This window comes from Herpailurus yagouaroundi, unplaced genomic scaffold (assembly GCF_014898765.1).
Source record: "Herpailurus yagouaroundi ecotype Mexico unplaced genomic scaffold, PumYag 77, whole genome shotgun sequence".
NCBI classification, from domain to species: domain Eukaryota; kingdom Metazoa; phylum Chordata; class Mammalia; order Carnivora; family Felidae; genus Herpailurus; species Herpailurus yagouaroundi.
In genome coordinates, this window is record NW_024412388.1 from 81005281 (window position 1) to 81030029 (window position 24749).

The 24749-nt window shown below is 44.8% G+C and overlaps 1 protein-coding gene and 1 non-coding gene across 2 annotated transcripts in view; one reads left to right on the forward strand and one right to left on the reverse strand.

Annotated features, from left to right (window-relative positions):
• Positions 1-24749, forward strand: part of SLC44A3 (solute carrier family 44 member 3) — a 339154-nt gene that overhangs the window by 3717 nt on the left and 310688 nt on the right. The window contains exon 2 of the transcript XR_005788769.1: positions 7177-7397. The gene's annotated coding sequence lies outside the window, so the exon portion shown is untranslated. The remainder of the gene's footprint in view (positions 1-7176; positions 7398-24749) is intronic.
• Positions 10419-10525, reverse strand: LOC121027884 (U6 spliceosomal RNA). The gene has a single exon (XR_005788969.1). It is a non-coding gene; the product is annotated as a U6 spliceosomal RNA (small nuclear RNA).

The window sequence follows — 24749 nt, forward strand, 5'->3', positions numbered from 1 at the left end:
AACCTCCATTTCATGAGCAGTAAATGTTATTTTTATTCTGTGCGTACAATGTTGATAAACTAGGTACATCCTAAACACAAGTCGTGGATATTGTTTTAGCAACAAAAAGTCATTTAAAATGAAAACCTTTAACATATATTCTCATTAATATAGCACATATACTTTTAAAGTTTGTACACGGTGTCATTTTATGTAAGCATCCCCTAATTCCCAATTTCTATAGCTCCTTATGCTTGACATATGCACTAACTCGATGAACAGAAATCCGTTCATTCAATAAATACTTGACTATCTTCCTGATGCTGAGTTCTCCCTAGACCTTGGATATACAGAATAAAACAAGGAGTCTCTTTCCTATTAAATATATGAGCACTCCTACCTACTGTCCTGGTTTTAATTGTTTGAATGACTTCCTGTCAGCATTTTGGATTGGATATAAAACAATCTTAATGTTATTTATTAATAAATTTTCTTCCATGCCAAAAAAATGTATAAGGTTAGGTATGTCATGGTCAATCCATCGGACAGGTATCTTCAACTCAGAAAATTGTCTGTAGCCTTAAAATCCATGTACTTTATCAGTTTGAAAGTATGGATGAACTTTCAAAACTTTGCACGTGGAAAAAAAGTCAACATCCCAATATAGAGAGCCATGTCTATAAACAGGCAAAAGATGGCTAAGTATGGGATTCCTCAGAGGAAGAGTTAAAAAAAAAAATTGGTGAAATAACTAGTTTAAAAGTACTCGCATCTGGAGGCCTTGTTCTTTTTTAGATAATTTATTTGTTGACATTTTATAAAATAGCATAGTTTACAGATGCTGTAGCATATTAGCTCGCAATCCATCCAGTCACTTGCCGCCTTTAGTGGATGATACTCCATCCTGTTACAGCAATCCCTCTTTCACACAGAGCTTGCAAGCTGGAAAGTAATTGCTGAATGAGCAAAGTTTTCTGCACACTGGAAGCATGGCTCTAGCATTCGGCTACTTGTACTTGCCAACCTAAACCACTACCCTCTGTTACTATATTGCAGCAACTCCAAGTTCTAAATCAGCTACACACCAACCACAAAATGACTCCTCTCCCCTGTCATAAGGACCATAACAGGACATAGACTATAGAGGGAGCTTGTGGTACCATGACAGGACTGGGTTTTCAGGATTTGGTAAACTTTATAGACAGCTGTTAAATTGACCAAATCAAAAGGATGGGCCTTAAACCTGGCCCTTATTTTTAAAAATAGGTTTTGTCTTACATCTCCTATCCTTTACGGATTTGTCAACCCAGATCTTCCCGTATACAGGCTAATAAATACGTACTGAAGGATTACTGTGTGTAAGGCAAGGTACTAGGAACATTATGAGTCCTTTTTTTTTTTTTTTTCCTGTTTGTTTATTTTAGAGAGTGAAAGGGCGGGAGCAGGGAAGGGGCAGAGAGAGAGAGAGAGAGAGAGAGAGACCCTGAATCCAAAGCAAGCTCTAGGGTCCGAGCTGTCAGCACAGAGCCAGACGTGGGGCTTGAACCCATGAATGTGAGAACATGACCTGAGCTGAAGTCGGACGCTTAACCGACTGGGCCACCCAGGCGCCCCATGAGTACTTTTTCTAAAATATCTTGCAAGCTAGTCAGAGAGCTGAAGTAAATGTGTAAGCTTCCACAGGAGAAGGCGGGGGGGGGGGTGGGGGGTAAGTGAAATGCGACACGTCACCATGTCTCTCACTAGTAGATTGAGAGCTCTGTGCCAGCAGAGTCTGCTTTATCTTTACTGGCATCCCTAGTGCCTGGCGTAGTGCCTGGCACGTAGTGGGTCCTCCACACCCATAAAGCTTTGTTTAAAGATATAGGAGATATTTGGGACTTCGAGGAGACAGTTCACTGTTGTTATTGTCTTTTTTTAAGTTTCTATATTTATTTTGAGACAGAGAGAAAGGGTGAGGGAGGGACATGGAGAGGGAGAGAGAGAATCCCAAGCAGTCTCTGTGCTGTTTGCGTACAGAGGGGTTGAACTCGCAAACCATGAGATCGTGAAATGAGCCAAGATCAAAAGTCAAACGTTTAACCTGCTGAGCCCGCAGGTGTCCTGAGAGAATTCACTTTTCACTGGGATGATGAGAGAAGGTTCCCTGGAGGAAAGCATTATCTGAGCTGGATCCCAGGGGAATGGGTAAGGGGGGATGGGTAAGGGGGGAAAGGGTGAGCCAAGGGCTGAGGCCTTTGTGAGCAGAGTGGGGGCCACACACACCAGGTTTGGAGATCCTGCAGGTGACAAGTGTTGCCAAAAGCTGGAACATTGGGTCATGGGCAGCTCTGTGGGCTCCACTAAGAAGTCTGGACTTGGTTCAGCAGACGGTACCTTAAGAGGCTTACTCTTCTGGTCGTGGAATGTCAGAAGAATTGAGTCAAGGGGCATAGCGGGAATCTAACCCCCTAACCCAAATGCTGGCTGAGAAATGGAAAGGAAGGACAGCTGTAGGAAACTGTATGAAGGAAGAAGCTGCAGGACTCAGTGACTGATTGTAGGTGGGGGCAGGAAGGAGAGAGAAGAGTAAGGTCTTGGGGCAGAGAGAAATGGCGGCACAGGTCAAGATGGAGCCTGGAATGGAAGGTTGGCAGCTCAGAAGCTGTGAATTTACACATGTTGAAGGGGAGGGGCAGTGGACATCTAGGAAGAGTGCCCAGCACAAAGAGTTGGGAGCGGGGCACTAAGGCTTGCAAAGAGATTGAGGGTAGAGCTAGAAATTGGGAGACATTTGCCTAGAGGTTTGGTCAAAGATGTAAACGTGGACAAGGTCTCCAAAGGAGGGTCTTTAGTGACAGTAAATCCCTTAGCAAGCACTAACAACCTGCTCAGCCTGGCTCAAATCAAAGGGGCATTTATAAGTTTGTGAGTCTGGGAAGCTCATAGCCCAGTGGAAGGGTTACAGAACCAGGACCTCTGAGACTGGGTTTCTCTCTTGCTCTTGCCTGCTCTTTCTCCCACTGAAGCTGGTCTCCATTTGTGTCTGCACATGGACTCTATGTGGTAGGGCCTGGTTACTGCCAACAGTGTAGGGCAACATTCTCTCAGCTCTATCACACCAGGGTCCAGCCATCATTCTGGGGAAGGACTTTGTCCCTATTTGGGGCATTTGTTCACTCCTTGGCCAGTCACCATTGCCAGAGGAATACTAGGCCTGGCCATGTGTCCACTCCTGGGGTCAGGGAGTGGGTCTCCTCTACTAGAAAGAACAGGTCAATAAAGTTAGCCATCAGACAGAAACAATCGCTACCAGTGGGTCTAGAACTGAGGCTGGGACATGACTGGAGGAGGAAGATGACCTAGGGAAGAAAGTAGAAGAGATTCGGGAGAGATGGGGGAGGACAGATGGGACCCCAACACTGAAGGAGAAGAGTTTTAATAAGAGAGAAGGGGCCAGGGCACCTGGGTGGCTCAGTTGGTTAACCATCTGACTCTTGATTTTGGCTCAAGTCATGATCTGACAGTTTGTGAGTTTGAGCCCCCGTCCAGCACTGTGATGACAATGCAGAGCCTGCTTGGGATTCTCTCTCTCTCTCCGTCTCTCTCTGCCCCTCTCTCAAATAAATGCTCTCTCTCTATCTCTCTCTCTCAAAATAAATAAACTTATAAAAAATTTTTAATTAAAAAAGGAAGGGACCATGGCAGCTAACAGTGAGCAGAAAACCAGTTATGTATGTAATTATAATGGGTACTAAAAAACAACCCCAACTGCTAAAATTAACTTGGCTACCCATCTTGTCAAGTTTCTTATTTCTTTGGGTTAAAACTAGGAAGATCTACACGGCTGAATAGGGGAGAGACACATTAGGTTTCCTTAGTCATTCAGATCAATTCAATAAACTTTTATTAACCCATTTCCCCTATGTGCTAGGCGTGATGTCAGGTGCTGGGGACACAAAAAGAAAGATGTATTCTTGCTCTGAAGATTCTGAGACGAAGGACAACCTGAAATTTACAATAAAGCACAGGAAGTGCTATGTTCCTTAATCCCATGAATGTTTATGGAGCAGCTACTATGGACTTGACTAGTGCTGGGTACTTGGGGGAGGTCCCGTCTTGCCTGGTCAGTGGCCAGAATCCCGATCTCACCCTCCTACCACAGTCAATGCCCCGTACTGAAGTTAGTTGTGAGGTCATTCTCTTCTGCTCTGGTCTAAGCATCATGCAGGCAGGAACGTGTCTGCCTTGTTCCTGCACTGAAGGCCAGTAGCTTAGATGCTAGTATCACATATATGCCAAATGAGAGAATAATAAACTATACATAGCCCTGACATGATGTCATTTTCGAGAATCCAGGAAACATGCAAAATAACTTTGTTCTCTCTACATTTTCTTTCTTCTTAGCTGATATCATGCCGCCAGTGGGAAAGCGAATGGTCATTTGGAAGCATTCAGCAGCCCTCAGTAGCTGTCCATTTCTATTATTTGTGGCGAGTAAAAATCACCAGAAAATACTCTTCTAGCATTCTCTAGGTATTAGCTTATTTAATCCTCACAACAACCCTGTGAGATGTAGGTAGAATTTTATACACATGAGTTAACCCAAAGCCCAGAGAGGTTAAGTAACTCACTCAGGGTTACCCAGCTGGGAGGTGGCGAGAGCTGGGATTTGACCGTAGGCAGTTAGCTCCGAGGTGCACCTCCGCACCCACTATACCAGGCCACCTCTCCACAGGGCAGCGTTAAGGTGCGCACCTTCCCTGCTGTACATCCCTTTTCCTTTTTCCCAGTGTTTCCTGCCCTTGTGAAGCTGGCCGTCTCTGAGGTTCCTGGCTTTGAAATACGGGGAATTTCCAATAGAAAACCATGGCAAAACCAGGCCTTAGTTGAGAATAAAGGGCTCCTTCTTTTGCTTTGTTTCCACCTCATTTAGTCCTTAATAATTTTTGACATCCAGATTTTTTTTCTCTCCGGAGTGGGGAAAAAAAAGGAGACCCTAGCCTGAAGATGTCTTTTCCCCCCGCTGACAACTTGAAACGAAAGCTCTTCCCTGTTTCTGTTTTTCATTAAGAAATTGGGGTCATGATGATAATTAACAAACCAAGTTTAGGTTAGGAAGGCCCTTCTGACGTACTTCTTGCTTATGCCATAATTGAGCTGATGAGCTAGTTGAATCTAGAATCACCTCCACCTATCGATCCACCTTCCACATGCCTTTTCTAACATGTGAATTCTCGCCCTATTTGATACATATGTCCAGGCTTGAGATGGAATTTGTCGTAGAATCACTTATATTTCTACTGGTCTATGTGTACGCTGATTTCTCCTTATTCGAGAGCCCAGAGGGGATGCTCAGGCAGGTAAGCTCCCTCCCTCGGGTTGCAGAAGCCATCTCCACCTCGGTGGCCCTTCACTTGCCCACACCTTCTGCCTCCTGCTAACCCCTGAGCTTGCCTCTGGAAACAAGTCAAGTGGCCCCAGTGCCAGGGTGACAGAGGCCTTTCTTAGCTGAACAGCTACGATCTTTGTGCCTTTCCTATGTGGTCATTTCCACGTCACCTTTAAAGCATCTTAGAAAAATGTCGATGGTATCTGAGATGGTATCTTCTCCCCCCTCCCACTGGAAACATTTTTATCATTTGGCAGTCAGGTTCCAATAATCATTAAGGGCATCCACGAGGCAACACCCCCTGGGGGCAGCAGGAGCTGAGTGAGACAGCGTGTGCGGTGTTAGGGGGCTACGGGGAAAGATAGGGAGAAATCTGTTTTTGTAATAGGGAGGAGTTTGGGTCTGACTCTATGACATGAACCACAGGTTCCCACCAGCTGCCCCCGAATACTCCAAGAGGTACTTTGGGGTATGTGAACACTTAGTCCCCATACCCGAGGAAGTCACTTTGCCTCTTTTTATGTGGGGCAGAAAGGTTGTGTTGTAACTGGGGATATTACTCTAATGCTATCAGGCAGTACTCACAGACTCTGATTCCCGGTGGCTGTTTAGCCCAGTGGGGCAAGGATGGTTACCGCACTCACGCCGTGATGGGTACCAAGAACATCAGGTGTGTGAGAGATGCCATTCCGTGGGTCTTTCACAGAGAGCTCCACCCACCCCGAGTTACCCAAGAGAGCTGCTCCCTACAGTGCAGCCTCAGCTGTCGCTGCCACGCTATTTCCTGATAGTATCTGGTGCCTCTCCAGATAGCCTCCACTTCTCTCTGCCTCTGCTTTGATCTCTAACCTCGGTAAGCTGGATCTGACATCGGCTCCATAAAAATCTGGTCCTGGACCTCTGACCAGGAACTTTGTGTGGCTAAAGAAGTGTGCATGCAGGCTCCTTGCTTCCTTCTGTGCCTGTGACCTGTTGGGCAGGGCACTAATTCTTTAAGTCAGCATTTCAAAGAGAAGATTAAGAACAAGTTAAGCCTTTAGTTCAAAAAGTTCAGTTAATCCTAGAGCAAAGCACACTGGGTTTTGAGGCCATGTGAAATAGCCAAGCCTTAAAGTCAACAGTGGTCATGGAAAAGTCACACACAGTCCTTCCACTAAGAGGGAGAAATTTATATGGTGAGTGTGTGTGTGTGTGTGTGTGTGTGTGTGCGTGCGCACATGTGTGTGCACAAGCTGTTTGATTTCTCAGGGTTTTCCTTTTCCTGTCTGTAAAATGGGCACAATGAATCAGTGGTCCAGATGGCCTATCCTCTGTTTTGCTATCTTAGAGATGGATGTGTGGACCAGAGCTTTTCTTCCTGGCTGCTACATGCTTGTTGTATCAAATAGTTACTATTTCCAATTTTTTAAAAAAGTTTTAAATTGACATTTGTCTTCTTCTAAGGATTATATAGTTTATAGTTTCTGTGAACATACCTCCTAAACTGACTTGGTTCAAAGCATCCAGTGGTTCCAGACATAAACTGGTTATGCGAGCTGGAGACCAAACTGGAATTCACTCAGATATTAGGGGCCATTTACTTGTGGGTCTGCTTATTTTATCTCGGCATTGGCACATGTAGTATTATGGTTATCACGGTCTCAGCAATACCCATGATTTACTGAGGTCCAGACACGCAGTGGCGCACAATGGGTGCACAGCTCTCGGGGCAGATAAACCTAACCAGGTACACCAGTAGGACACATCACTCAGAGGGGGGAGGCTTGCTGGCAGCTGATTGCATGACAAGGTCTGCACCTGTTCCTTAGTGCCCATCTCTTTCCAAGGTCAGTGGGAGGTGCTGTTCCGGGAGGAAGAGAACTTGAGAGGGAACGGCTCAGAAGGTGAAGCACAGAGCATTTTCTGCGACTCTCCTACGTGCCTGTAAGACTCTTCTGCGAAAACTCACTGGGTTCTCCCTTCACCTAAAAGCTCCTGAAACCTCCATTCTTCAAAGTGTTCTTCATCAAGAAGGGATGTTCACAGAAACTATAATCCTTAGAAGAAGGTAAGTGCCAATTTAAAACGTTTTTTCACAATTGGAAAAGGTAAAAGCATGTAGTAGCCATCGAGAAATGGTCTGGTCCACACGTCCGTCTCTAAGGTAGCAAAACAGAGAATAGGCCATCTGGACCACTGATTCATTGTGCCCATTTTACAGACAGGAAAAGGAAAACCCTGAGAAATCAAACGGCTTGTGTGCGTGCACGGGCATGCACATACACACACACACCATATAAATTTCTCTATCTTAGTGGAAGGAGTGTGTGCGACTTTTCCATGACCGCTTTTGATTTTAAGACTTGGCTATTTCACCTGGCCTCAAAACCCTGGACAAGCTGGTGGACTCTCCCCAATACCCACCTCTGAACACTCCCCTCTTTGCGAAGCACCATCTAAATGAGTAGGTTTTCATTTGCCCGAACACTTCATAAATAAGTAATTGTTTGGCTCGTATTGATGAACTTTTGCATCTAGATCATCCAGATTTAGTCACAATAACCATGTACTGGGATGATCTAATTTACGTCTGATGAAAATCCTGGAGAGGAGGTGCTGTGATTTCCCCCGTGAGAAAACTGAAGCGTAGCAAGGCTAAAGTAACCTGGTCAAGATCACACACTGGGACGAGGCCGAGCTCACTCTCAAACCAGGTTGTGCAGCTCCAGGGCGTGTACAGTTGAGCACGACCCAGCCTGCTAGCACCTCATCCTGGGCACTCACTCTGCGCCCGCTCAGGGCCGGGTGCTGCAGGGAACCGGGGAGAGCAAGATGTTCCCCCTGCCCTCACGGGGGCCCAGGGAGGTGAAGGCAGCAGTGTGTGCTATAACACGGGAGATGCCGTGCTAAGTCCGTGACCCTGGAAGGACAAAAAGTGCTGCCGCGGCCTGAGAAAGGAGTCCTGAGTTCTCCCCGGGGAACTGTTTTCTCTTTTCAGTCTCACCTGGCTAACTTGAATTTTTTTGTGCATTAAAAGGATGACTCAGACTTTGTAAACTGGGAGAAAGTGCCTATACAACAAAACAAAACAAAATAGAAAAAAAAAAAAAAGACTTTATGGCTTTAAATGAAACCCCTTGTTTGCCTCCCCTGGTGAGTGGCAGGTAGTCTGGGACGCCCTTCTGTTTATTCCGTTTGCCTTTTTCTTGTATTGTCTGCTCTGCCCAACGGTGAAATTCAGCTTCCTTCAGCAGCTAACTTCATTGCCTTGCAAGGCATTAACCTTGGTAGAAAATTTTCTAATTAACGCCGGGGAGGAAGCGCAGGCTCTGAAGCCTTTCCTGCCCTCCCATACCTGTTCAACGACTCCGGCAGCTTTCTTTGGCAAGCCAGAGAAGCAAACAAACGGAAAATCCAACCCGTCTTCAAGTTTATCCCAAAACAGTTGTTGGATTAACGTATGAGGTGGACTTGACTGCTCCAGCCAGTGACGGTAGTGACACTGTTTTGAGCTTATAGACAAAGCCTAAACCTTCAGTGATGTCTCCAGGTGTTGAAAGTAACAAAACCCCTTAGGGAAGTGTCAGGATTAAAATACCACTTGGGAATGGGCCTGAGCGGACTTTTTTTTCCTTGACAAATTCACTGAGAAGGAGGCAGCAGGAAGCCATGGGTGGGGAGGGGGTGAGCAGATCTACCCTGGGTCAGAACAGAGGAGAGGTGCTTCCTGGGCAATCGGGCTGAGCTCCAGGCTGCAAGTCTGGGTGAGGGTGAAGGGTAAGGAAGTCCCCCCACCCCAAGCAGACTTCCAGCAGCCCTTATTCTTTCTGGAAAACATGAACAGATTGAGGGCTCTGTACAAATTGCTACATGATACCCAACATCCTGTGTCTGAGTAAATGGACGTGGCTAGCTCAGGCCTTGATTGTGCTTCAAAATTTAACCTCTCAGGGTGCCTGGGTAGCTCAGTCAGTTAAGCGTCCAGCGTCCAACTTCAGCTCAGGTCATGATCTCACAGCTGCCGCGTTTGAGCCCGGAGTCAGTTTCTGTGCTGCCCATTCAGAGTCTGGAGCCTGCTTTGGCTTCTGTGTCTCGCTCCCTCTCTCTGCCCCTCTCCTGCTTGTGCTCTGCCTCTCAAAAATAAGTAAGCATTAAAAAAAATGAAAATAAAATTTAACTTCTCAAGGCAAACAGATATGTAGGGAAGCAGAGATTCTATACCGAGGATGTTCGGGTTTGGGCATGACTTATTCTCTCTTAGGAAACAGAAACGTATCTTCACTTTTAAGATAACAACAGTACTGTCCCAGGACAGCATAATACCAGGAGAAACAAATATCTTAAATAACAAATAGAGTCTTCATTTCCCCTTATCGGTCCAGAGGAACACATTAAAAAAAAAAAAAAAAAAAAAAAGATTTGCAATGTAAGAAGTCTTGTCCAGATGTATTTTCCCCCTAAATATTAATAAATCAAAAAGTAAATTATGGTACTAGACTATTTAAATTAGGTATATTTTTGCAAGGCATTAATATAAAAGGAAGAAATTAGAGTCAGATACACTGGGCTCTACTCCCTTCCTTCTTCCAGAAGGAAAGGAGGACTGTGAGGCCTCCCCAGCCCCACGGGACCGTTCGAACTTCCTCAGGCCTCAGCAGAGCAGTGCAGGGTCCCGTCTTGTGTCTGTCTGGTGGCTCCAGGGAATTTCCTCAGCTGCTTTCCTGCCTGAACTTCTTTCTTTTTTTAACTCATTTACAAAAAATTAAGACTTTGTTTTTTTTTTTAAGAGCAGTTTTAGGTTGACAGCAAAATTGAGCAGAAAGTACAGAGATTTCCCATAGGCCCCGGGGCCCCCCTACATGCACAGCCTCCCCCATTGCGAACATCCCCACCAGAGTGGTACGTTTCTTACAACAGGTGAACCCACACTGACACATTGTTGTCACCCAAAGCCCGCAGTGCACGTTACGGTCCACTCATGCTGGTGTGCATTCTACAGGTTTGGATAACTGTGTAATGGCCTGAATCCATTATTATGGTGTCATACAGAGTATTTCACTGCCTTCAAAACCCTCTGTGTTCTACTCACAAAAATAGGGAATGTGTCATGCATTCGTGTGTCGTTCTTGCAGGGGGGCCAAGCTAATCTTCTCTGTATGGTTATAGCTTTAGGACATGGGCGGCCGAAGAGGGCACTGAACTTCTTATGAGGCAAAACCAAAAAGACTCTCCCTTGTTGAAAATCAGCCCTCAGTGACTGGAGGGCTGCAGAGTTGGCTCAGGTCAGCTTTGTGTTGCCCTGACCGGTATTGCCACCCCTTTGCCCTGGTGGGGAAACCAATCTCCATCGTCTACGTGAATCTGTGGAGGACTCAGGTCCCTGGCAGCAATTTCTGGGTTTGGAATTGCATGGATTCGCCAGTCTTCCTATGCTGAGGGCAGGTTCATTGCTTTTCTAATAAAATGTTCATAGCTCTGGTTCCAGGCAGAGAATTGGCACACAGTAAGTGTTTGTTGAGTTCAACTGAATAAAATAGAATTCAGGGGAGAAATATCATTGTTCTTTATAGTAATATCTCTATTAGTGAAGCAGGTGTGTCCCTAGTGCATGTGTAATTGCCATTAACGTGTCCGGCAGAGCCAGGAATAACAGAGGAAGTGGGAGTTTCGGTTTCTCTGTGACCACATCCTTCCAGGACATTCCCCCTTCCCTCTCCTCCAGATAGAGTGGATGGTATTGCTCTGGCTCATGTGAAGGGTTGAGGGGTTTCTATTCATCTGCAGTGCTTAGAGTAGTGCCTGGCACACTGCAAGTGTTCAGTGAATTTCTGTGGAATCAATGAATAAACCATGGTTCTGCACCCCAGCAACGGGAGGGCCTTGGGAAGCTGTAGTCTGGGCTTTTGCAGTTCTGGAATTAGACCCATGAGAGTCCAGACACACAGCCATCCACCCTCTGCCAGAGCTGGGGCTGATTCTATCCTGTTTGGCTCCTTAGCTGCTGCTTTCAATCTCCATTCTTCTAGACGAGCTTTATTAGAATGAGTTGTATCTACAGGAAGCGAGTTCTGTTTACCTTCTGAATCTTCTACTTTGCAATCCAACCATGCATTATGATTCTTTAATACTCCCTTGGAGTTCATGCTTCCTGGATTTCAGCCCATTCTGATGGCCATCTTCCTCACTTTCCTAAAAGTGCTTTAATATATTTGATAATATATTTGATAAAATATATATGATATTTGTTGTCACGGATGAGCAGGAAAAAGTCCTTTGTGCCACCTAATCCTCTTTAATCAGTGGCCTACAGCAATACTTTCAAGCTCTCCTTTCCCCGCCCCATCCTACCCACCACCATATTTGCAGCCTATTCACCACCCCATTGTTGATTTCTGAATAGTGTATTTCCCATTAGATCAGGGATTGGTCCTTCTCTGCCCAGCCCTGTATGGTAGGGGAGTACATTTCCCAGGCTCCCTTTTAGCTTCTTAGCATAGTCATTGGGAAGAAGTGGTAGGAGACTGATGGGCGACAGGAAGGGAGAAGCCAGGGTATCTCTCTCCATCTCTAGCCCCCACTTTGGTCAGCGCGCCCCCTGTCAGCTGCACCTCCTCCGTGGACCCAGCATGGCAGTTCTATCCCTGGGATCTGGTAACACTACCTATTGTGCCTCCATCCCTAGGGATAGTGGCAGATGTTTGCTCGTGTTCTTCTTGAGATTGCTTCCCTGTGTCCTCTTTGGTTTCTTAGCTCTTCCATGATCTCTGTAACCAATTCCATGTATTAAAAAAAATGTTTATTTACTTTTGAGAACGAGAGAGGGAGAGAGAGAGAGAGAGGACCATGTGGGTGGGGGAAGGGCAGAGAGAGGGGGAGACAGAGGATCCAAAGTGGGCTCTGTGGTGACAGCAGAGAGTGTGACACGGGGCTCAAACTCATGAACCGTGAGATCCTGACCTGAGCCGAAGTCGGATGCTTAACCGACTGAGCCACCCAGGCGCCCCATGTAACCAATTCCCTGTATTAAATCCAGTCTGGCTTGAGACACCTAGAGTGGTTTCTAGTTTTTGACTAGACTCTAGTAGATACAGCATGCAAATACTACTGCTGACTTCATGTGAACTCCTCACTTTTCTTCTGACTCCTCTGTGGACTGAAGCACTTACCTCACAAGGTGTTGTCATAATAAGCTGTTTGTGGAAGATCTCTGAGATCCTGGAGTGGCTGGCAAATTATAAGCAAGTGCAATATGTCATTAATTAGCTTTCATCCAAATACTCTGTGCATGCTAAAGAAGGCTTAATTTCTATTCTTTTTGGAGGGACTATTTGAAAAGTCCCTGGTTGAAGAGGCTGCAGCACTCCCTTGACAATGCTTTGGCTTGCCTTCTAAGCCTGGAGGCAGTTGTGGTACCTGACTTGTCACTCACTCAGTGCTGGGTCACCTTGCACCTGTCCCAAAGCCATTCATCCTCTCAACTTTGGGTTCCAGTGGGCACCCAAACCTATATTTAGGGTAGCTGTCCCAAGGGACCCGGCAAATGACTCAGGGCTGCAGGTTTGGGTGGAGCATGGCTTTGAGGGCTGGATACACCTGGATTTGAATCCCAGCTTTGCAACTCCTGAGATGTGTAAGTTTGGAAAAATTACTTCACTTCTTTAAACCTCAATTTTTGTTTAATGTCAAATGAAGAGAAGAAAGTTTCACATCAGGCTTTACATTAGATGGTTGCCTCAAAGAAAAAGATCTATCTTAAGGCCCCAACCAGAGTTTACAAATATTAAGACTTGGCTACTGAGAGTTGGATCTTCTCCTTTCCCATCAACACAGTATGTAAAGTAATACATGTTCTGTATGGTCTGTGGAGAATCCCAAACCCGCCCCTGTCCAAATCCAGATAGGCTCGGAAGTAACCTAGAACCTAAGACTTTTTATTTTTATTTTTTTATATTAAAATGTTTATTTACTTATTTTTGAGAGACAGAGAGTGCACGCAAGCAAGGGAGGGGCAGAGAGAAAGGGAGACAGAGAACCCCAAGCAGGCTCTGTCAGCACAGAGCCTGATGTGGGGTTCGAACTCATGAACTGTGAGATCATGACCTGAGCCAAAATCAAGAGTCAGAGGCTTAACTGACTGAGCCACCCAGGTGCCCCAAACCTAAGACTTTTTAAAGAATAGAGGGGCGCCTGGGTGGCGCAGTCGGTTAAGCGTCCGGCTTCAACCAGGTCACGATCTCGCGGTCCGTGAGTTCGAGCCCCGCGTCAGGCTCTGGGCTGATGGCTCAGAGCCTGGAGCCTGTTTTCGATTCTATGTCTCCCTCTCTCTGCCCCTCCCCTGTTCATGCTCTGTCTCTCTCTGTCCCAAAAAGTAAATACATGTTGAAAAAAAAATTAAAAAAAAAAAAGAATACAATAATTATGTTTCTGATAAAACATCAGCCTCCTTAATTTATTTCTTGTCTGTGCTTATTCACCTTGCCTATTTATTAAACATGTTTGATTTCTTATTCTTTGCAAGTAGGATATGAAAAGGGAGAGATAAGGAATGTTTAACTTTGTATAGCTCTGATTTCACACCTGGTAAATATTGGATGGTGTTGACAGGAATCCAGGTCCTGAACGTCTGATCTTGAGGGACCAGGCAAGAGTCTTTCATTATGAGATGTAGTCTGAGCTCTGGCTTGAACCAAACTCTAAGCTGGAGGGCATCACATCGGCATTATGCTTTTGTTTTGAGCTCCCTTGAAAGGAATTGATTTCTGCTGTTTGGGGGGAATGGGCAAAATATGCCACTAACTTAATTTTATTTAATAACTCTGTTAAATGGTTTTAGCCAGTGCTTTCACTATTTAAAAGGGAAAATGTAAGCCAGTCAACCCACATTATGATCTAAAAAGCAAACCCTGTTAGGTGAATGGGAATGTGGAGGAGGAGGAATTCCACATCTCAAACTATCCTACCAAGTGCTGATTTGCATAGATTTGAACTGCCTGGCTGGGAAAGAAACTGGGGCACAGCTTTATCAATGAGGTATCAGAGATCTAAAGACTGAGATGTTCTCAGATGAAGAACCTCAGAACCTCAACTCTCGTCAAAGAGGGACTTTTGCCATAGGAGGTGGTCAAGGGACTTTTGGGGCAGCTGAAAGAAGCCTTTCCCCTTCTTACCCTTTTTTTTTTTTAATTTTTTTCAACGTTTATTTATTTTTGGGACAGAGAGAGACAGAGCATGAACGGGGGAGGGGCAGAGAGAGAGGGAGACACAGAATCGGAAACAGGCTCCAGGCTCTGAGCCATCAGCCCAGAGCCCGACGCGGGGCTCGAACTCACGGACCGCGAGATCGTGACCTGGCTGAAGTCGGAGGCTCAACCGACTGCGCCACCCAGGCGCCCCCCCCCTTCTTGCCCTTTGAGGAGTCAGGGGAAGGGTGGGCCAGGTGGTGTGAGGAATTGCTGGTCTGTCAGAATACATGTAGCTTAAATAGCAGCAGAGTCAAAGTTCTTCTGACTCTGAAACAATAATTCAAAAAGCAGCATGTCTCTGGGGACTGGTCCTAAAGAAGCCCCCAATGAGAATACGAGGAAAGCCCAGGTAAAATCGCCCTTATGTAGGACAGATGTGATCAATGTGCTTAGCTTCTCTTTTCAGCTTTCTTGCCCAGCCTGCAGGTTTGCAAAGGAGCCTTTGGAGAACATGTGTGGTCATATGTTCACTCTCATGGGCCTAAACCAGGCAGCACCCAATTGAGCCTTTTTCATTCTGCAATCTTTCTATTAAGTACTCTGGATTCTTCTTACCTGAATTTAAATAACACTTATCTCTTTCTAAAATGCTACGTACATATTTTTAATTTTGTTAAATGATTGTCCACCCTCCAGGACTATAATTTCCTTGAGAATAGATATCTTTGTGTGTTTTATTCGCCCACATATGTCCCCAGCACCTAGAACAGGGCTTGAAACCTAGCAGATCTTCCATAAATATTTGTTGAATGCATGAGTGAATAAACCACAATCCTGGTTTCATATTTTCAGTATATCAGAAGGCTAATAATAGACACTTACATTTAAAAAACATTCAAGAGTAAGTAACAATTCAGCTCAGTATCTTTTCCCTCTCTATACCTATAGTCTACACAGCTGGTTGGACCTGTGTAGATTCCAAGTTGGATATCTTAGCCAGATTAGAACAGGATTCTTTGTGGTCACTCTGGAGATAGTACTGGAAGGCAGTGGAATTTGGGGACACAGAGGGCTCTCAATAGGAGGGAGACACTAGCTGGACTTAATGAATTTGCCACTTGAGTAAGTGGTATAGACCGGGAAACACAATTCATTTATGTGCTTCATTATGTAAATGAACTCCATGCTTAAAAATTCATAAGAGACTACTATCTCTAATCATAAATTCAATTAACTTACCAGGCTGGAAAAACAGAATTCAGGCAGACAAGATAATCAAGCCAAGCTTACTACATTGGTCTCTCCCATTGGAAAACTGAACAGGAAGGCAATGGTCAGCTTAGTAATGCTGGATTCAGAGCCAGGTATCTTAGTTCTAGAACTCAGATGTTGGAGCCCACACTCTGAGGGCTGATGTGTGTTTCTCCACAACTGGGCACTCTACACCCCCATTGGCCTCCATTCTACTTCCAGTCAAGACACCCTCTGGTCTCTTGGGATGGTGTGTGGATGGGCCAGCCAGATTCTGAAACTTCCCCTTTTCTGTGCTTCTGTAGGTGATTAACACATTCCATGAAATATGTTCATGCTTCAGTCAAGTCTTGGTCTGGCCTGGGAATCATTCCATCTCACTACTTCTTAGATTAAATATGCATGCAGATCATATTTTTTGAGTGTTTGCCCCATGCTGACCAATCCAAATGGTTCTTCTGCAACCCACTGGATGGTTTGACTCTTCAGAAGTTATGCATTTCTGTCGTTTCCAAATGTTTGGGATATCCCTCTATATCCCCTATTCTCTGTCTTTGCCTATCAAGTAAGCTCCAAATACTGATGGATCTGCCCTCCTGAGCAGCCTCTCCCACAGAGAGCAAAGCGATGACTCTCTGAGCCAAACCTTCTGGTCCCTGATGATTAGTTTCTTCCTATAAATCAGTAAGTTGTCTTTTGAGTGTATATGACCACCTCCAGTGAAGTGAACTCTCCTCTAGTGAGTTCAGCATGTTCCTCTAGAGCTTGATCATTCCTGGCACATTGGAAAGTCACCACAGGATTGAGAGATGTGGCCTGAAGGAAGCTCACATTAGTGGCTGTCTCTGCATGGGTTCCCCACCCATTCCCACACCACAGCCTCTCTCGCATAAATCCACCCACCTTTAGAGCCCCTAAGCCCCTGTGCAGCGGATCCACCCTGTAGTTTGGGGCCCAGCCCATGACTTTTGGGAGGTGAAAAGCTGAATTAGCAAGATGACAGATAGAATGATCCAGAAAATCCTGTCCTTCTGGGAAGTCACTGGTCTTACACCAACTCTTGAGAAATGTGTCCCTATGATCCCAGCCAAGAAACCTATTAAGTTCATGTTCTGAAACCTGTGAAGCTAAGGACCCCAAGCCCGGGGGCCCCTCCATGGGCAGCACCAGTGTGGGAGAGCCATTTTTACCACCCTTACGACAACGGGGCCACTGAGTAATGTTTAGAACAAAGCTTTGATGATGCAGAATAACTGACACACTCTCCACATCAATGAAAGTAAATTCAATTACATTAGTTATACTTTGCATGGTTTTGTTTATTAAAACTAGGAAATGGACAATACACTTTGGAAAAAAAACATTAAGCAAGGCTTGAAATAACAAGAGATTTCTTCAAATAATTCTGTTTATAATACCAGGGCTATCCAATAGAAATATAATCCACACCACAAATGTAATTTAAAATTTTCTAGTAGCGATATTAAAAAGTAAAAACAATTTCCCTACCTACTTTTGTCATATCCTAGTAATAGATAAACTATGAAAAAGGTAAAAAGAAACAGGTGAAATTAATTTCAAGAGTATGTTTTTCCAGTCCTGAGGAGAACGTGCCTCCTCCTGGTTGGGCAGATAAACCTTCATCCTAACATATGGAATCATGGACCCTAAGGCAAGACTTGTCTACATTCATCACCGACAGCGGGGGACATTCAGGACTGAATCTTGGCACAAAGAATGATTAACAGCTGTGGGGATCAGAGGTAGCAGGTGAAAAAGAGCCCGTAATCAAAGCTTCTGACTTCATTTGGAAAATGTGGTCCTAACTTAAAAGTGAGATTACTTTCCCTTTTCACTGCTTTGCCAAATTAACTCCTTTGAGAAGAAAAGCCACGTTATTCTTTTTTTTTAATGTTTATTTCTAATGTGTATTTTTGAGAGAGAGCACGTGAGGGCACATGAGTAGGGGAGGGGCAGAGAGAGGGACAGAGGATCCGAAACCCACTCCAAGCTGTCAGCAGAGCCCCCCGACGCGGGGCTCGCTCGAACTCACCAACCACAAGATCGTGACCTGAGCCAAAGTCACTCAACCGACTGAGCCACCCAGGCGCCCCCCACGTTATTCTTTTTATTGCAACTTGTCCGTAGGCTGCTGTAGGAATGACCGTACATAGTAAGACAAACTGGATCTCGGTAATTGTGAGAGCAGCTTGCCTGCAGCTTGGCTGGCATTCATGGCCTTCCTTTTGATACAAGATCAAGCACTTACAAAGCACATGTTGTGGGACCGACAGGGTGTACTGGGCCCTGTAATGTATAAAGAAAAAAACCAAGCCCTTGTCATTTTGCCGAAGTTAGGCTTTTTTAGAAAACAATACAATATCTAATATAATGCTAATTATGTGGCATGCACGCTACATGTAATAAAGGTTTTGAGGAGAGAAAAAAATATGTTTCACTCAACCAATATATCCAAAACATTATCATTTCAATATGTAATCATATAAAAATTATTAATGAGGTATTTTATATTCTGGTTTTTGGGAGTTTTGTTTTTTCTACCAATTCTTCAAAACTCAGTATAATTTATACTTCTAGAACATCTCCATTTAGACCAGCTGTATTGCAAGTTCTCAATAGCCACATGTGGCTGGTGGCTACTATGCTGGACAGTAATGAGACCCTTCCATCCCACAAACTTTTTTTTTTAATAATGTTCATTTATTTTGAAGGAGAGAGAGAGAGAGAGACAGAGCATGAGCAGCAGAGGGGCAGAGAGAGAGGGAGACACAGAATCTGAAACGGGCTCCAGGCTCCATGCTGTCGCACAGAGCCCGATGTGGGGCTTGAACCCATGGACCGTGAGATCATGACCTGAGCCGAAGTCAGATGCTCAACTGACTGAGCCACCCAGGCGCCCCCACAAACTTTCTAATTGATTGAGATTCCGTGGTTTTGAACTCAAAGAAGGCATTATTAATTTACCTTGACCTGGGCTTCTGGGCACAGATGACAAAGCTCATGTTAATAATGTGCTAACGAGCTACACCCTGGGGTTGTCCCTGGAGTATTCCTGCTTCTGTTCTGTTTTGCAGACACAGCCAGAGTGATCCCTATAAAGTCTAAATTAGATACCATCACTTCTCTGCTCAGAACCTTTCCACGGCTTCCTAACTCAGTCTTCTCATGGCTTACAAGGCCCCACACAGTAGAGCCCCTGCCTACATTTCTGTCTCATTTCCTGCCATTCCTGCCTGTCCCTCATTTGCTCAGCCACACCATTTGTTGCTGTTACTTGACCTTGCCAGCACACTCTTGCTCCAGGGACTTTGCACTTGCTCCTCCCCTTCTGCCTGGAACACTTTCCCCCCACAACTTCCCAGGGTTTACCCTGCACTTTCTGCACAAATGTCACTCATCAGAGGAGCCTTCCCTGGCCATTCTATACACTTGCCCTTAAAGAGGGTTTCTCTTGAGGCCCCCTTCTTGTCATCCTGCATCCCCACCCGCTTACTACCTGCCTTATTGCTTTTCATGGCACTTGCTTATTTATTAGTTAATTTTCTGTCTTCCCCAGCCCCACCCTACTAAAATGTGAGTTCTGGGGCGCCTGGGTGGCGCAGTCGGTTAAGCGTCCGACTTCAGCCAGGTCACGATCTCGCGGTCTGTGAGTTCGAGCCCCGCTTCGGGCTCTGGGCTGATGGCTCAGAGCCTGGAGCCTGTTTCCAGTTCTGTGTCTCCCTCTCTCTCTGCCCCTCCCCCGTTCATGCTCTGTCTCTCTCTGTCCCAAAAATAAATAAATGTTGAAAAAAAAATTTTTTTTTAAATGTGAGTTCTATGAGGGCAGGGACTTTCTCTGTTTCTTTTGGAGGCACTGAAGCCCCAGCGGCAATAGTATCTGGCACATAGTAGGTGCTTAACAAACACTGGTGAGTAAAGGAAAGAATCCAACTTGGCAAGAAATGCTTATAGGAATAGGAATCCCAGGCTTTCATAACAATAATAGATTTATATTTAAGATCCTTATTTGAGTTCAGTCTTGGAACTAAGCAAGAGTTCTCCTGGTGGTGAGTAACTCACCTGAACAGAAAGGCAACGGCCTCTCATCCAGGTCACCCCGTCCAGCTGGGGTCTCTCTCTCCATGACCTCCTTATTGCTCTTATCACTTCTCAGCTGTTACAGGCCTGGATTAGACACACTGTTTTTATTTGATGAACCATAAACTGACAGTCACCTAACGGTCCTAGATGTGCTGCTTCGCCATGTTGCCTGCTTATGGCACCTCAGATTGCTTAAAACCAGATCAATAATCTCAGTCAAAGAATTCCTGTCCCATGAGTATCTGACTGCCCTTCTCTTCATCAGTATTTAGATACATTCCCATCAGGAGTGCGGGGTGGGGGGGTGGGGGTGGGAAAGGCTCCATATTCATTCTTTAGGTCTCTGGAATTCACAATTATTTTCCTGTCTGGGTTGGGTGTGCACAGATGCAGCCATCAGCGGCTCCTAGCTCCTTCGTGCCTCTCAGGCTCCTGCGTTTCCTTTGTTCTGCTTTGGGGCAGATCGAGGGAGTTGCCTCAGAACCCACCATTTAGTGGGATTTATAAAAAGCCCTCCTGCATTAACTCTGTAAGGTTGTGTAGTATCTACCCTAGTCTATATTCTCACAGACTCCCCCCACCCCGGCCCCCAGGGCCTACGGCACAGAGCTGTGAAGTCACTGGTCAGGGGTGGAATGAGACCAGTGGCCATGGGATGGATGATGTCACCAGGATCCAACCTGAACGTCCCCCAAATGCGCCAAAGACATCATGTTCTCACCGGGTGAACCGTGAGAACTGTAACCCACCGGGCCTCTGATGTGTTAGCTGTGAGATTGGACCAGTGTGAGCCCACAGAGGTCTGTACGCTTGGAACTACTCAGAAGGATCGTTAGGAAACACAGCCACAAATGCTGCCACTCAACCCAGCTTCAGCGCGTGATGAAGCGTGTGCTTCAGGGAGGTGCGGAAGAGAGCGTCGTCTTCTTGATAAGCATTCTTACTTTACAGTGACAGTGTAGAGTAAACGCACAGTGAATTCTCACTAGTTGTAGGACAAACCTAAAAAATCTTTTTATATAAGGACATAGAAAAATGTAATGGCCACAGGCCATGAGAAACAGCCTGTCAGGATTAAGCAAATTATTCAGAATTTATTTGAAGCTGTGAGAGCCATTCCTTTTTTGCACAGCTGAGTCATGGTGTAATTGTCAGACATTCTGTGAGCACACTGAGCAGATTTCTCCCTGCTATTCTCTATCCTATATGCTGTTTGTTTCTTCAATAGTAGTAATTATAGGGGCGCCTGGGTGGCTCAGTTGGTAAGGCGTCTGACTTCGGCTTAGGTCATGATCTCGCGTTTTGCAAGTTCGAGCCCCCTGCCAGGCTCTGTGTGGACAGTTCAGGGCCTGGAGCCTGCTCCAGATTCTGTATCTCCCTCTCTCTCTCTGCCCCTCCGCTGCTCACACTCTGTCTCTCTCCCTCCCCCAAATAAATAAACATTAAAAAAAATTTTTTAAATCGTAGTAATTATACATTTATTTGTTTTTTTTTTTGTTTCTTACCTGTATTCCTGACAAGACTATAGAGTCCACAAGGCAACAGAACATTATGTATTTTATTCACCAGTGTGTACCCAAGAACAAGTACCATACCTAGCCCCTGGAAGTTTTTAAAAATAATATTGACCACTAATAATATAAATTGAATGCATAGATCAGTGTCAGTCTTTCAACAACATGTTTCAACAAAACGGCCAAATCAAGATAAAACATTTTCCACAAGTCACTGTTGTAGATATCAATTTCCAAAGTGTAAACTATTTTCGAAAGAGATAATCAACTAATCCAATCCAGGAGCTAAAGCATGTTAATTCTTGAGAACAAAGTGATTCCAACTAGGCGAACAGTAATTTGTGTTCCAGAATTTTATATTCATGTAATGCAGGTGTCCCCCACTATCTGAAAGTAGAGTGTTCTGGTGAAACTTTCATAGGCGCAAATGGCATAAAGCCCAGTGTATCTGCCGCTAATTTAGGTCTTTCTTAAAAGTCGAGTGGTCTTTCCTAAACTTTCAGAAGGGAAGGGATACCTGTATTGATTTATTAAAGTTCACAAACTTTGTCAAGTTTTACCCAGAGAGAACTGGAGCATGAGGATGCTGGCTTAACACGGTCCGGGAATGTGAGTAAGGATTGACCTACAGCTCAGTAATGGGAGGCTCTGCCTGCCACGTTAGGACCCTAAGCGCCATTCACTTCACGTCCACAGATATTGACCCGTGACTTACAGTGCTCCAGGTAGCATGATGGGAATTAGATGCCGTTCTTGTATTCAATGGACCCATAGTCTGTCAGAGGGAGAGAAGCTTGATGACGTTGACAAGCACAAACATAGGAATATGGTCGCTGTGCTTTAGTCACTCAGAAGAGAGGTGGCTTGTTTCCCTGGTGTGCTGGGGACACTTCCCACCGGAGATGGCTGTGGGGGTCAGCCCCTGAAGAGCCCATGTTATGGCCCTGGCACCTGCTATTTCCACTCCCGGAATAGATCCTGGCCCTAGATTTTCCAAACCCCCTCACACCACCTCAGATTACCCCCTCAGTCACTATTTCTCTGTTTTCTTCTTGGCACTTGACATTATCTGAAGTTATCTTGATGTTTTTTGGTTTCCTTATTTGGTGTCTGTCTTATCCTTCAAGTACATAAGCTCTGTGAGAGCAGGAACCTAGTTTTCATTGTGCATTAGTGTATGCACAGGGGCTAGAAAAGTGTCTGAGACATAGAAGGAAACCACTAAATGCTTGTGCGGGGATGGAAGGGTGTAGTAGCATGAAGGAGCCTTTGGAGCTTCTTGATTGCGAGATGACGTGACGAAATTGTTCTGGAGAAGCCATTCTGGCGGTTGGTTTAAGACGAACTGTGTGGGACGTAGACTTGGGACAAGAACAATGAGGAGATTCCTGCAGTAAGTTAGATGTGAGTGCTACAGGTCAGGAAAGGGTTGTGGCAGGAGGAAAAACACGTTGAATCCAAGGCATATGTTGAGAGAAGAGACTCCATTCGCTCTGGGCTGCCTTTTCATCTTATAGACACAGCTCATTCCCACTTCAGCTTTGTGGTTGTCCCCTCTTCCTACAGCTCCCCTTCCCCAGATCTTTGCTTTTTTTTTTTTTTTTTTTTTTTGAGAGAGAGAGAGAGAGAGGGAGAGAATCTTAGGCAGGTTCCACACTCAGCATGGAGCCCAATGTGGGGCTCAATCCCACAACCCTGGGACCATGACCTGAGCTGAAATCAAGAGTTGGATGTTCAACTGACTGAGCCACCCAGGCAGCCCCAGGTCTTTGCATTTTATTTAGGTTCCTGTTAATGTATCAGAAGTTCTTTATTTAGAGAGTTCTTTCCTGACCCCCTTAAGCATCCCCACACTATACCCTGGTTTTGATTTTCTTCTAGCATGCTTACCCCCTGTCATTTACGTTATATATACTACGTGACATTACACATCACAAGGACGTTCCTTGAGGCCAGGGGGCAAAAACTCCATCTGCCTTGTCTACCACTGTATCTCTAATGGATGACACATCACAGGGGCTCAACACGTATTTGCTGAGTGAATAAATAGATTAGATTGAGTGTGATGGTGATTAATGAGAGAACCTATCAAGGAAGACCTGAGTCACTAGGAAATTAAAATAACAAAAATAGAGAGCTTTCCATTAAGACAGACTCCACTAAGCCTCTATGTTGCAGCATCGAACAGTACCTGACACATAATAGGCCCACACAATAGACTGATTTAAAGTGAATGAAAGAACACTTGTTTGCTCTTCCAGTTACTGTATTGAGAAACCAATAAAAATGATGTCCTCAGTGAAGAACTTTCTTTCTTCAGAGATTTGACTAATTCATACTGGTTCTCGCACTGTTTTATATGTACCAGTAAAGCTTTGCTGGATTAAACTAAACCATTCATATCACTGATTCATGGTTGCCCTGGGAATTACAGTGAACATCTCATAATACTCTAGTGTGAATGAATGACAACTTACTTTTAAAAGTATATAAAACTTTGCTCCTTTATAGCCTCCTTCACAGTTATTGTCATAAAAATTATGTTTTTATGCATTTTTCACCAATCAACACAGATTTATACTTATTGTTTTATAGAGTTGTCTTTTAAATCAAAGAGGAGAAAACAAGTTACAAACAAAAAATACATCTATACTGTCTTTCATATTTGCAATGTCATCATTACCAGTTTATTTCTCCATATGGATGCAAGTTATTATCTAGAGTACTTTCACCTAAGCCTGAAGGAAGGATTCCCTTTAATATTTTTTGTAGGGCAGGTTTGCTACTGACAAATTCTCTCCATTTTTGTTTATCTTGGAATGTCTTAATTTCTCTTTAATTAAAAAAAAATGTTTATTTATTGTGTGTGAGAGAGAGAGTGCAAGCAGAGGAGGGGCAGAGAGAGAGAGAGAGAGAGAGAGAGAGAGAGAGAGGGAGAGAGAGAATCCAAGCAGGCTCTGCACTGTCAGCACAGGGCTCAATCCCACAAACCCATGAGATCATGATCTGAGCTGAAATCAAGAGTTGGACATTTAACCGACTGAGCTACAGGTGCCCCTCGCTTTCAGTTTTGAAAGATAGTTTTGCTGGACATAGAATTCTTGTGGCAGTCTTTCTGTCAGTACTCTGAATATGCCACCCCACTGCCTTGTGGCCTCCTTGGTCATGGATGAGAAATCAGCTGTCAATCTTATCGAGACTCCCTTACACATGATAAGTCCCTTTTCTCTTGCTGCCTTCAAGATTTTCTCTTTGTCTTTAGCATTCAGCAGTTTGATTATGATCTAAATGTTAATCTCTTTCTGTGTATCCTACTTGGAGGATTTTTCTTTCTTTCTTTCTTTCTTTCTTTCTTTCTTTCTTTCTTTCTTT